Source organism: Phyllostomus discolor, chromosome 1 (assembly GCF_004126475.2).
Source record: "Phyllostomus discolor isolate MPI-MPIP mPhyDis1 chromosome 1, mPhyDis1.pri.v3, whole genome shotgun sequence".
Lineage (NCBI taxonomy): Eukaryota > Metazoa > Chordata > Mammalia > Chiroptera > Phyllostomidae > Phyllostomus > Phyllostomus discolor.
Genome location: NC_040903.2, coordinates 91,518,906 through 91,533,980, shown reverse-complemented (window position 1 = coordinate 91,533,980; position 15,075 = coordinate 91,518,906). Strand labels below are relative to the sequence as shown.

At 36.2% G+C, this 15,075-nt stretch overlaps 1 protein-coding gene across 1 annotated transcript in view; it reads right to left on the bottom strand.

Annotated features, from left to right (window-relative positions):
- The window catches only part of STPG2 (sperm tail PG-rich repeat containing 2), a 175,675-nt gene that overhangs the window by 68,025 nt on the left and 92,575 nt on the right, over nt 1-15,075 (bottom strand). The gene's annotated exons all lie outside the window — the stretch shown is intronic.

Sequence of the window (15,075 nt, the reverse complement as noted above, 5' to 3'; positions counted from 1 at the left end):
TCAGTACATAATTTAGTCTCAGGTTACATATTGCTTTTATTTTCCTTTAATGTAGGAACATTTCTATAGCTCTCCTTTGTGTATTGAGACTTCAGTAGAATATAGTACCTCCTTTTATAAAAATAAAGCCTTCTTTGGTTGGTACTCCTTCATAATTATATTCAGGTCATGTATTTCCAGACAGAATACTAAATGTGTGATGTGCCTTTCTCAGAGTATTTTCTCTGGATGTATACTAATTCATCTGGACCTCACAGGTGATTTTAATTTTTATGACATCCAACACTCCCTCTACATGTATTAATTAACACTCAGCATTCTACTGAAAGTAAGAGTCCTCCCTTTTCTCCCAACTATCTATTTATCTGCCTACCTATTTATTTGTCTATTATCCATATAGATTCATGAATACCATTTTGAATTATTTATAATTAATTACTGTTATTTTTACCAGTAGGGGGTCCTTCAAGTTGTTTCATGTGTTCCTATGATATGTGCTCATCTTTTTATATATACATATATTTCTTACTTTCTGACTAATCAAGATGTTATTGGTTCATCTCCCCCCTACTCTACAGAGTCTATGATTCTTGGCTCAGTTAGCAGACAAAGCTAGAATACATATCTATATATCTATTGTTATATCTATACACATATATATACATAGAGAGACATATTACATGTGTGTATGTATGTGCTTATATATAATATACACACATGTATACATATATACATTTAAATCACAAGTTTACATCAAAACTTTCAATTCACATCTGTCCCACAAGGTTCTTTTTAACCTCTCCCAATCCATATTTGTATGTACCTTCTTCCACAGTGAAAACCCTGGCTCCCAATATCAACATTTTAGCCCAACCTTGTAATACATCTAAAGTGGTTTCATGATTGCCTTACCTGTACTATTACAACAAACCAATCTACTGTAAAGAATTCAGAATTTGTTTGCAGTTCTTGTACTCACTATACCCCCACTCCATCCTAGCCAAGACTGATCAAATACTGTGGTTACCTGGATTATTCTTTTCCCCCCCGCCTTCAGTGTGGGTAAGGGTATATATTTGAAATACAATGGTTCTTTTGTTTCCATTTGCTTTCAGTTTTAGGTTGTTTTTTTTTAACTTTTCCAATTATTGATTTATTTTTATTTTTGAATATATGGAACATGGACATGCTTCCGAAAGACAAATACACATTTTAAAAAGTATACTAAACTAAGTGGTGCTTCCTCTCATTTTCCTTTCACCCTGTGGATGTTGTGCCCCTGGGGCAGGAGGGGTAGGGGGAAGATGTCCAAATTTATAATATTTGCAAATTTCCATGGTATAAGCACACCCAATTGTGGCTAATTTCACTCTACCACATAACGTCAACCAACATGCAAAACTGAAAAAATTAACAGTTGGTTCCTCTAAGCAAGTAGAAATGACTGGAGTATGCCAGTGATTCCAGTCCATACCCTCACCATCCCTTGCAGCTAACCAGCTTCATTGTTTTCTGACTTATCCTTAATGTGTTTATATAAAGATGAACAATTACATGTATGTTTCTTATTTCCCCTTCCTTCTTAACACAAGAGGTAATATATTATATGTGCCCTTTTACATTATATTCAGTAAGTAAATCTTAACACTAGTAAAAAAAACAAATATTTAATGGAAGTAAAAAAAACAACTCTCTAAACTTTTCTCCTAAATACTATCTATTATTTAGATGCTTAATATAATCTTTTTAAAATGATAGTACTCAACCCTGGCTGCATATAGAATTACTGAGAAGTTACAAAAATACTGATGCCTGGGCCCTATTCTAGACTAACTGAATAAATCTTTAGGAGAGCGGGAAGACGGCACCATGCTATTAGAAGGTATTAAAATTCCCCAGATGTTTCTAATACAAAGCAAGAGGAAGAGCATTGTTATAAAGAAAACCTTATTTTCAAGATTAATAGTAGAAGATACAAGGAAATATAATAGATTTAGATAATACACCAGACAACTCTTTAAATCAGTAACTAAATAAGTATCTCACAAACATAATCTGTCTTATACCTATAAACTAAAAATTGTCTTAAGTCCAAGTCCACCTTCTTAATCACGTTATCATTTTTTCTAGTATATCTGTTCATATTCAACTAAACACTGACACTACCCCTAACAGCATCTCTGTTGGTTTTAACTCCTGCACATCTCTCTCCCCAGGACCATTACCCTTTTCTTCATCATCCCCTATAAACAAAATCAATATCATATTCTACTCCATTTCTGAAAAAAATATATATAATGTAACTGGTGCCAAGAGATATCAAATTAGAAAAACATTTGGTTGAACAGAAAAAAAATGATAAAAACTTAGAGTTTTAGCCATAAAATTATGTTTTTAAAAATCAAGGGTACACATACACATAACATCCTATTCCTCCACATTCATTTTGTGAAGTTACTGTACCATCAAGTTGCTCAAGATGAAACAGGATATTCATTCTTGATTCTAAGTCCCTCACCACAACATATAACCCATTAAAAAGTCATTAATTATGACTTCTGGCCAAGGTGAAGGCATAGGTGGACTTGATTCACCTCCTCACACAACCATAAGAAGGGTAACAACCAATCTAAAACAAAAAAAAAACCTGCCAGAACTGCCAGAAAATTGAACTGTATGGAAGTCTAACAACCAAGGATTTAAAGAAGAAACATTCATCCAGACAGGTAAGAGGAGCAGAGAGGACATGGTGTAGTATGGCGAGGCAGCTGCGATGGTGGTCCATGGAAGGGGTGCTCCCACATTGACATGAGGGGGATAAAAACTAGGAAGGGCAACCAGGGAGTGAGCTATCTCAGCCCCTGACCACACAGCCCAGGGTTTCAGCAATGGGAGAATAAAGCCTCATAACCTTTGGCTGTAAACCAGTGGAGGGCCGCATGGGGGAAGAAACCACCAGTCTGTCAGGACAGTCCATGTAAAGGGCCCACGGTTTCCTAGAACATCTGCAAACCCACCCACTCTGGCAGTCAGGACCAAAGCAGCAACTAAAAGGGTGCCAGATGCTTATGGGAACTGGGGAAAGTGACTGGAAACCCCAGAGCCAAGTGTGTGACAGTGTTCCCTCTCTGACCCCTCTCCCACATACAGCATCACAAAGTGGCAAAGTGTGCTGCCTCACCCTGGGGAATAACTAAGTCTCCACCCCTTACAACATAACGGATGCATCAGGCATAGGAATCAAAACAGCTCTACCTAATACACAGAAACACTTGGGGCTGCCAAAAAGAAGAGAAAGGGAGATAAGGTCCAAATGAAGGACTGGATCAAAATTCCAGAAAAAAGAGCTAAATGACATGGAGATAGCCAATGTATCAGATGCAGAGTTCAAGGCACTGATGATCAGGATGCAGGATGAACAAAGAAAGGATTGCGTGTGGCCACAAAATAAAGGAAGAAGTGAAGCCTATACAAAGTGAAATAAAGGAAAATATACAGGGAACCAACAGTAAAGAGAAGGAAGCTGGATTCAAACAAACAATTTGGAACAAAAGCAAGAAATAAGCAGTCAACCAGAGAGAAAGAAGAAAGAAGAATTCAAAAAAAAAACCTAACAAAACAAACAAACAAAGAGAGACTTAGGAACCTCTGGTACAACTTTAAACTTATAAACATCCAAACTGTAGAGGTGCCAGAAGAATGAAAGGAAGAGCAAGAAAATGAAAACCTTTTTAAAATAACAATGAAAAAAATTTCCCCAATTTGGTGAAGGAAATAGCCATACAAGTCCAGGAAGCTCAGAGGTTCAGAGAATCCCAAACAAGTTAGACTCAAAGAGGACCACACCAAGACATATCACAATTAAAATGCCAAAGGTTAAAGATAAAGAGAGAATCATAAAAGCAGCAAGAGAAAAAAAGAGTTACCTACAAAGGAGTTCCCCTAAGACTATCAGCTGATTTCTTAAAAGAAAGTTTATAGACAAGAAGGGACTGGCAAGAAGTATTCAAAGAGATAAAAAGCAAGGACTTACATCCAAGATTACTATCCAAAAAAGCTATCATTTAGAATTGAAGGGCAGATAAAGTGCTTCCCAGACAAGGTAAAACTAAAGGAGTTCATCATCATCAAGCCTTTGTCATACAAAATGTTGAAGGGACTTATCTAGGAAAAAGAAATCAGAACTATGAACAGTAAAGTGATAACAAATTCACAACTGTCAACAACTGAACCTAAAATCAACAACAAAAACAAACTAAACAAACAACTAGAACAGGGACAGAATCACAGAAATGGAAACCACATGGGGGTTATCAGTGGGGAGGAGGAGAGTGAAAATGGGGGAAAAGGTACAGGGAATAAGAAGCATGGCTGGTGGGTATGGGATAGACAGGGGAAGGTTAAGAATAGACAGGGGAAGTGGAAGAGCCAAAGAACTCATGGATCATATGTAAGATCCATGGATGTGAACTAAGGTGGGGATTGCTGAAGTGAATGGGGATACCAGGCAGAGGGGGGCCAAATGGGAAAAAATGGGACAACTCTAATAGCATAACCAATAAAATGTACTTAATAAAAGAGTCATGTTAATTACACCTTTAAAATATGCCTGCAATTTAATTTATCTACTTGTCTCCAAGGGGGTACCTCTTCAAGTACAATGAAATCAAAGTAGTCGCCTTCCCAAGTTAAACAAGATAATCAGATATATACATAACACAGTTGATTAAATGCTGCAACTGCATTGATCTAGAGGCTGCCCCATTATGAAGGTTTACTGGTGTTATAATGTTCTTGCCTTGGAAATACGTTAGATGCCTTGAAGAGTGTGAAGTGATTACTGTGGAATAGGTTCTAGCATCGTTAACAAAGGCCCCTGTGGCAGTTGTTGACATGACCTATGGCCTGGCTCCACAGAGAGCCTTCAGGACCTTCTCTGAAAGAAATGCACATCCTCAGATTACACGTTAACACTGCATACCTTCACTGAAAAAGTATATTTAAAAACTCGGGCTAAAATTTCGTACAAGCCAAATCTAACTTTTGCATGTGCAAATTTGCATAATAGAGAATATTTAATACATGGTTTCAATTCAAATATTCATCTTTGCATAGTATTGCTAATATTATAATCTTATTGCATTTCACCCACATCTTTTGGTAATATGATTTGCCCAGGCCATGTGTGTTTCCAATTTGCTTAAATATCACTTAACTTTTTATAATCTCCCTGAATATCATTGAATTTGTTGCTGGCATCACATTATACCTATTACACTCTACTTATGAAAATGACTATAGACCATTACCTGGGATTGAGAAAGAAAAGCACATGATGTATCATTTACATTTGGTGCCATATTTTCAGTCTTCTGAAATTGACTCTTAATGTCATATTTCCCAGGCCCTGGTACTCCCTAAATCATTACAGAAAGAAAAAAATACATATTCTCATTAAGAAAGCATTCATAGCACTGAAGGGAACAGTTGGCTAAATATCTGAACCAAAGCTACAGGGTTTTAAGTGAATTCCTATATGATATTACCAAAGCACTTCATTAAAAGGCAAGCCAAGGACAAATTTCATGAGAGAAAAGAAAAGAAAAAAGAAAATAAAAGAGAGAGCAGAGAGAGAAGAAGAGAAGAGAGAGAAGAGAAGAGAAGAGAGAGGAAGAGGAGAAGAGAAAGAGAAGGAAGAGAAGAGAGAGAAGAGAAGGAGGAGGAAGAGAAGAGAAGAGAAGAGACGAGAGACGAGAAGAGGAGAAGAGAAGAAGAGAAGAAGAGAAGAGAAGAGAAGAGAAGAGAGAAGAGAAGAGAGAAGAGAAGAGAAGAGAAGAGAAGAGAAGAGGAAGAGAGAAGAGAAGAGAAGAGAAGAGAAAAAAAATTTCCTTGTCAAAGCTTTCCAGGAACCTGAAAACACACTGCTTGAAACTTTGCTGCCCTCTACTGATAGAGCTCAGAAAAAAATCTAGCTCTTCACCAGATTATTAAACATTACAATGAATAAAGTGGCTTCTATATTTCTTCCATTTAAATGTATACAACCAGTTCTAAAAAAAATTACTGCCTTTCAAATTTCTTATAATCAATAGTCTGCTCTGTTTCTAATAAATAAGCTTAAGAATATATTTTATTTTAACTACAAATGTTAGAAGATGTAAGATGTTGAACTTTTTACTTGATATTATACCATAGATAAAAATTAATCAGTAAACACTGTGATTCAGTTTTTATTATCTTAGTAAAACAATTTAATTATATATCAAGAAGTTTCATTTATTCATTATCAAATATTTTTAATTACCTTAAAAATACCTTTTATATTGTAAAAAGTTACATTCAAATCTTCTGCTTTATATATCACCTCCCTTACTTCTTGCTTGAAAGAAGTATTCCTTTATTTTTGAATTAAACACTTAGCTTACAATTTGGATAAATAATGAAATTCTATCAACAAATCCTGTCACCTCTATCATTATAATATGTCCAAATCAAACCACTTCTTTCCACCTGCACAAAAGCCACTCTGATCCAAACCACCATTTCTTATCTAGGTTACTGTGAAATCTTCAAAACTGTCCACCCTGCCCCCACCCTTGTCCACTGTCTGCATTTTCAAAACAGCAGCGAGTGATGAAGTCAGCTAAGACCCCAAGTCAGACTGCACCACTCCCCTTCTCACTTAGGGTTCCAATCTCACTTAGAGCAAAAACCAAGGTCCTTATTACGATATGAATTTCACCCTCAAACTACTATCATTCTAACTTCATCTCCTACTAGCCTCCCTACTCCATTCTCTCTGTTGTCAAAAATATCCAGCCTGTATGTACTCAAGGCCTGCGCGCTTGCCATTCTCTCTGTTGGGATGTCCTCCTACAGTCCCAGGGCTCTCTCTGTTTCAATCAGCTCACTACTCAAGATTGCTTCCTCACTATGTCATTTCCCCTCCAATATAAAATTTCATTGCCTTGCCCAAACAATTCCTGCTCCCCTTTCCCATCTCTTTTTTAACCTAAACATTTTTTTACTACTCAAAATACAATTTTCAGCCATGTTGTGAACTCCAAGGTAGTTATTTTTTTGTTTGGGTCACTGCTATATTGTCAGGGTATAGAAGTGTGCCTAGATCAGTAAGTGTTTGTCAGGAGAATGGGTGAATAGACAAATACATGCATTAAATCTTATTACTTTCACTGACCAGATCATGAATTTAGAGATACGTTACACTGGGAAATCATTTGGCTCCAAGTTAAGAGCATTAGTCATTTCTAATTTTTAGTAAAATGTCTTAAAGTTCACATTTTAACAACAATTTGAAAAAACGTTCTCTAGGAGATATTCTTACACAGAAGTACCTATTCTTATAAAAGGTTAAATTCAAAAAATTTATGCAAAGGTCCTTGTTATATTGTTTCAAATGAACACATTCATGTCATTATTTGGTGGCTAATCGAAAAGATGCACTTTGGCTATGGCATGCAAGATTGTTTTTATCTATAAACTTGTAGAAAGTTTAGAAGAAAAAAATACTTCCACACAATTGTGTGTTTGTATAAACCTATGAAATATACATCAAATATAGAAATATGGAAAGAGTGTACCTTCAAATACACAATGTTAATCTAGTCTCTTGAATGTTACATATGTATCTATCTTCTCATTGTATAGGCAGGTATGGTAAAAAAAAAACCAACTACTGACACAATGGGATTATGTTTATACTGTTTTTAATAGTTGTATAAGTAGTCAATACTGAGATTATAGGGGAAAAAATCATCGTAAATAATGAGATAAGTTAATATAGTCTCAGGAAACGTTTTTCATAAAAGCAAAAATGAAATCTTGATCCCCTCAATGAATGCTCCCTTTTCCTTTTCTCCCTTCTTTCCATAAAGTTTATATTACTAAACTTTGCTTCACTAAAATAAGACAGAGCAGTAAAATTAGTTCCCTGCTTCTAAAACATATGCTTAGGATTTAATAAGCAAATTTAAAATAAGCTCCAAAATAGGGTGTGCAACACTGACCACTGACAGACAGGTCCCCACTTAGGACACCATAGAGGCAAAAACCCTGGAGAAGGCCAAACCCTGGGCACAGGTTAAAAATGCTGTGATGCTTATACTGCTTTTTCAAATTGTGATCAACAGACCACCTGCACTGGTATCAACTTTTAAATACACAGCCTCCCAGTTTCTCTTTTGAGATCTGGTCAACCAAATCCTGTTGGGTCCAGGAATCCACACTTTTAGCAAGCCTCACAGGTGATCCTCATGCATTATGAAAACCTCAACCCTGTAGTAGACTATTCTCTGTGGCATGGGCCCAGCTCCCACTGGGAGATGCACAGGACCCACGCCCACAGTTATGTTCTCCCGTGGGGAATCAGGCCTGCAATGTACCTAGGCCACTATGAGTCTTGCTTTTTGCTAAAACTCCCTCACCCTGAATTGAGGACATTTAAAGCAAAGCAACTTCCTAAATACATGCTAAACCTTCCAAGGATGATTGTAACCAGTTCAACTACTTTTGCCTTTTCATTTGCAAATGTCCTTCTTCTGTGATATGATTAGCAGCATTGGCTCCTTCATTTTCTGTAAAATGTAACCACCTAAAGCAAGCCTGTGCTTAGTTAATGAGGACTTTCTTGTAATGTACCCAGGAAGACAATAAAAGCTCATTGAAGCAAGGGCTGAGGCTTTTGCCCCCCTTGAGAGAAAAGCCATGCTGTCCCTTTTCCTCCACCGGATCCGTGTGAATGTCTCATTTCATCCATAATGACGTGGACCCCACGAGCTGGGGTCCTCATCAAACCCCAAATGCGTGACTACTACAGCTTCTTCATCCTAAGGAAGAAGGCCCACATCTGGAGAGCATTCCCTGGGAACAAAGGTTAAAGATTATTAGGGATGATTGTTTATGACATCTTTTCATGTACAACCTGATAAAAATGGGATTCTTTCTTTAAACATTAGGCTATAATCACTCATTTGATCAGATGGTGTGCAAAGACTAGGTGGAATAGGAAAAGCGATACAGTTTCTCCTTTACTTCTCTAACTCACAGCCACCATCTGTGATGATTATTATTTTCATTAAAAGGACTAAAAAGCTTACTATGTACAAAGTACTGGTATACAGTGATAAATAAGGCATGGGCTCTGTTTTGAGAAGCTCACACTGTATTAGTGGTTCTCAATCCAAGCTGCAAAGAAAATTATCTGGGGAGTCTTCAGAATAACAGTGCCTCATTCTACGTCATTCAGATTAAAGCCAATGGAAATTAGGTCCAGGTATTATTAAAATTAAAAAACAACCAGTTACCTGGTTGCTTCTAATGTACAATCAGTACTGAGGCCTAAACCAGTTTAAAACTCACAGTGCCATGCCTCACCCAGGTGCAATAACTTCCCACTGATTGTATAACTTCCACTGTTCCCTAGAGTTGCCAGAAAGATTTGACATGAAACCTATTGGACTTCATCATGCTATGATGGAATCACAACTTACCTTGGCAGTGGCCACCACCCAAGTGTCAGTCTTCTCAAGTCTGCTTGACATTTTAGGTGAATGGAAAAGATACCTGAAACTCTTTCCCCATTCTGTATATAAACTTTCAGTTAAACTCTCTATTTTCTTCCTGTCTTACTTTTAATTATGAAAAATTGAAAACACATACAGAAAAATAAAGAATAATATAAAAATTCCCATATACCCATCACCTGGGGTCAATAATCCTTAACTTACATCAAAATTTGTTTCCTAATCCAACCAATTTTCTCAATTCTCACTCCAAAGATATAGGAGGTAAATCCAAAATATCATATAATCCCATCAATAAATACTTTATATCTCTAAAAAATAAGGAATATACCACAAAACCATTTTAACATAACCACAAAACCTTAAAAAATCAACAATGATTTGACTCCTTGATTGTTCAGAGTTCAAATTTTTATGACTCCTCACAAATTTGCATACATTAAACATACCTATAATATAGAAATAAATAAATATTAAAATATATTAATATTATATATTTGTGTGCTTTAATCAGAGCCAGTTAAAGTTCATTCTTACAAATGGTTAAATGTTTTTAAGACTCTTGTAATCTGTAAGTTTCTTTTCCATTACTTTTATTCCTTTTAATTTATTTGGTGAAGAAGATAAGTTTTTGTCCAATGTTTTTAGAGTTTCCATACTTTTTAATTTTTGTGATTGAATATCTGTGTGTCCATCACTTGTATTTCCTGTAAACTAGCAGTTTGATATAAAGACTTGATCAGATTCTAATTCAATTTTCTTTGGGCAGGGTGAAGTGAAGGGGAAAGGCAAGATTACTTCATAGGTGGTGCTGCATATTTCTACCAGGGGGCACCTATAATAGTTGATTCTCTCATTCTGCAATGTCAGCAGCCACAGATGATTACTGACTAGATGTAGTAATTTGTTCAGTTTCCAAAATGATATTATAATTCTAACATTCTTTCTCATTTATTGGCTGAAATAGCACTTCCTTCAACTATTTAGTGCCCTAAGGAACAGTTCATGTAGGAAAGGCAAGACAAATTGCTTGGGTTTCTTCTTTTCTTTACTCTTATTTACAAGATTCGAAGTACTAAGTTGGACTCTTGCATCTTACAACATTAACCAGTAAGTTTTTAAATTCTAATTTTAAACTCATGGATTTTAATATATTCAAATGATTTCAACCCATTGGGTTTGTACTGCCCATTGATGCTGAAATTATCCCGTTGGGTCAGTGAGAAGCTATTTGAATGAGACTCTCAATCCTTTTGATACGACCCTAACAGCTTTTCACAGCTTTCTTGCTCTCTGATATGACAAGATGCTTCAAGTGCATCATATGCTATTCCTGTTCCAGACCTGGAATCAGCCATTTCTCCAAGGAGCTCTGATTCTTTCTTAGTAGTGAAAGTGATGTTTATTGTAGAAACCCCAATCTGGAGTCTAGAAAGACCCTCCATGTTTCTTACATCACTTCTTTCCTCTTCTATATGTGTCCCCAAGTCCAGTGACTGTCTCACTTAATTTCTCTGCCAAGAGACTGGGAACACATCTTCTCCTAGACTGGGGATGAGGAAGTTGCCTCCCTACAACAGGTATTGCCTCTCAACTATATTGTCACCATCCTGATGTTTTCAGTCCCACCTGACACCTTCCAAAGTAATTGATGTTCCTGGGCTTTTCGAGGTACAATAATGTGAACTAGATTTCTTTATACCTCACCCCATTAAGGTATTCACTTAACAGCTTTATCCATTCTACCTTACCCATTAGCTTTTATAGTTCCTATTTGCCTATCAGTTTTTAATGCTTAAAAACTAAAAATCTTTTGTCAATTATCATCTCTTCTCCCCCATTCTTTTTGTGTTGTATTGTACCTTTTTATCCTTTTACTTATTAATTTAGTGAGGCTTTGGGAGTGTTATGTGGTGAACTGTGTTCCCCCCAAATTCATATTAATGTTCTAACTCTCAGTACCTCAGAATGTAGCCATATTTGGAGATAATGCCTTTAAAGAGGTAATTAGTTAAAATGAAATCTTTAGGGTCGGCCTGAATCCACTAAGACTAGTATACTTATAAGAAGAGGGAATTAGGACACAGATTGCCCAGGGCTGCAGTAACCTGTGACATGTTATGTAAAGGGAGGACCAATTACTCATATTTCCTTTGACTAGATTACTGTGTAGTGCTCAGACTCCTGAGTCACATCAAAGGCATTGTCTAACACGATAAAGAGACAGATTTTGTCTTCACAATTCTAATTGTTATACAAAAGAATATCTTCCTGTTATATTCACAAGTTAGTGAACACAATAAATTAGGATTTTTTCATACTCCTGGAAGAAGTGTATGGGGGTATGTTGGTGGCAATTAGAAAATAAACTGTTGAAAGCAGGCTCAGGAGGACAGATTTACAGAAGTCCCTGAGCAGACAAGGTTGTGGATCAAGTCATCAAGTAATGGAAGTACCAGGCTAAGAACTTTCTCTGACTCTGTGTAATGGAATGTCAATACAAATTTCATGTGGATGAAAGGTCAAGAAGATGAGGGGGAAATTCTGATTCTCTACATTGAGGATACTTGTGACTGCTTAAGAGCATTGAAACAAACAAGGCACTTGATACTCAAAATAAAGGAGATTCCTTATCTATGGCTTCAAGATTGTTTCTTAAAGTTTGGGACCTATACAGTCCTTCATGGGTAATCTATGTGCATGAAGATCGATTTTAGGTAATTTTAAAAATATGTTTCTTAGTTTTCATGATAACAAAAAAATAATATTTTAAATTATCCATAAAATATTTTTTATTTCAATAAGAAGGAGAACCTTGCTTGCAGTCTCCCACCAGGGTAGCTTTATGCAACTCAATGGTGGATAGTTTAATTCATAATTTAGAACAATTTTTGATTGATGAGAAATTTCAAATTCACAACCATAGAACACTGTAAATGACACCAAGTTTAGTAACTGCCAGGTATAAGTCTGGATATTCATATGAAACACAAACAGCCCATAAATTATGAAGAGAAGGCTCCCTGAAGACTACTTTCAGTTCTCTAATAGATGACAGGTTCTAACATTTTATAGCCAAAAGCTAGAAGGATGAATGTTTCAACTTGGAAGACAACAGTATGTTTCTAATCCACTCTTGTTTTCAGTCCTGGAAATTATTTTTTATGCTGTCTGGCAACACTTGGATGTGGTAATATACCTGCTAAATAATACATCATCAGTTTCCTTTTCACATAGACTAAAAAAGGCATTGAACCGAGATAAGGTCCAAATGTCTGTCTCAAACTATTTGTATTGCAGTTTAATTGTCTTTTAAAATCCTGAGAAAATACCCTCAACATTAAAAATTATAGTATTCTGGCTTAGAAATAGTGAGTTCAGACCACTGAAGATAATAAGATATGCCATTTGATAAAAAAACACATGAAATCATAATGGTCTTTGCTGGCATTAAACATATTTTATCTCAATAGTTCATGTGAAAATCTGTTCATTTGTCAACATTCGTACTTCAGTGTGATCAAACAGTTGTATCTATTACTCATTTTTTCATTATCCATATTTAAAATACATGTATACACTGACTATAAGCTAAATGTATTCATATTTTTTCATTTTTATTTCAAACGCAATCTAAAATTAGGAAGTATACTGTTGGAGGGGGGAGGTGGATAGCTGGGGAAAAGGGGGAACGGTATTCAAGGAACATGTATAAAGGCCCCATGGACAAAGTTAAAGTAGGGTAGGATGGAGGGTCGGGGTGAGTGGTGCAGGGGAAACTGGTGGGGGGGAGAAATAGAGACAACTGTACTTAAACAACAATGTTAAAAAAGCATACTGTTGATTATCAGTTGTTTTCTCTAAACAAAGCAGAGTATGGATTGCCACTCAGGCGGAATCTCTCAGTTATATAAAACTCTTTATGCTATGAATACGTTTGGTGCTATGCATTGCTGAACCCAGTGCAAGTTTTCTACATGTTCCATACAACTAAATCAAAGACACATGATTTCTCCTTTTGTTTGAGTTTGCAAAGATAAATATAACTCAATGTTGCCAAATTCTTCACCACACACATATGTAGCACACATAAGCAAGGGTCAATTCATATTCTGCAAATCAGTGGTTTAACACAAGTATTAACCAAAATATCTCACATGTTTGGACAGATATTAGTACAGTTTGTAGGTGCTCTTATACATGTACACTACAGATATTACTCTATGACATTTGATCTTATCATTTAATAAAGGGATTGTACTTTAACTGAGCTTTCAGCATAATTACTGTCACTGTCTTCAGCTCACTTTATAAGAATATCAGGTAGAAATGCATTTGTCCACAAACATCAAGAAGCTCAATGTTGCCTCTGAAAATAAAGTTGTACTTGTCTCATAAAGCAAGAAGTCCAGAAATGGGTTATGGAAGCATTCATTGATTCAATGGTTCAATAATATCAATACCTGAGCTTCTGAGGTTCTCTTGAACATTTTCTCATTTTGATACATAATAGTTGTAAAATGGCTACTGCAAATTCAATGGCTACATGTACATTTCAGAAAATATAAGAACAAAAAAAAGGTCAAAGAGTAAGAGGCTGTCCTTTATAATTAGGAGATTATTTTACAGCTGAGTTTTTAATTGAGTCTTCAGTTGGACTTCAACTGAATTTAAGGATTAATTAATACAGCATGTAAGCAATTGATACAATGACTACTGGAATTGTATGCCAGCAAGGTTATGCTTCCATGTTTTTTTTCCAGCTTCTAAAAGCTGTTCCCATTCCTTGGCTGATGGTACTACATCACTCCTAACTTCTTTCTCCATCATCACATTGCCTACTCCCACTTCAACATTCCTCTGTCTGTCTTATAAGCACTGTTTTGATTATAGTGGGCACATCTGAATAATCCAGGATGATAACTCTATATCAAAATCCAGCCCTGGCTGGCGTAGCTCAGTGGATTGAGCGCGGGCTGGGAACCAAAGTGTCCCAGGTTTGATTCCCAGACAGGGTACGTTCCTGGGTTGCAGGCCATAACCCTCAGCAACCACACATTGATGTTTCTCTCTCTCTCTCTCTCTCTCTCTCTCTCTCTCTCTCCCTCCCTCCCTTCCCTCCCTAAAAATAAAAAAATAAAATCAAAATCCTTAACTTTATGTCATTTATAAAGTCCCTTTTATCATGTTAAGTAACATATTCACAGGATCTGGGGATTAGGACGTAGACATTTTTGGGAGAACATTACTGTGTCCACCTCAGTCAGCCCATCTGGTCTCCAGATTCACATCCTTCCCACATTCAAAATGCATTGACCCCATTCCAACATTTCCAAAAGTCCCAGCCTATTACAGCAGCAAAGGATGAAATCTCATCAGAATCTCATCACCTCAAAAGTCCAAATTGTACCTTCTAAATCATATAAATCTGGTATGGATGAGACTCTGAATAATGTTCCATTTGGGGCAATATTCCTCTCCATCTGTGGACCTTTGAAACTAGAAAACAAATTATCTCCCAAAATGCAATGGT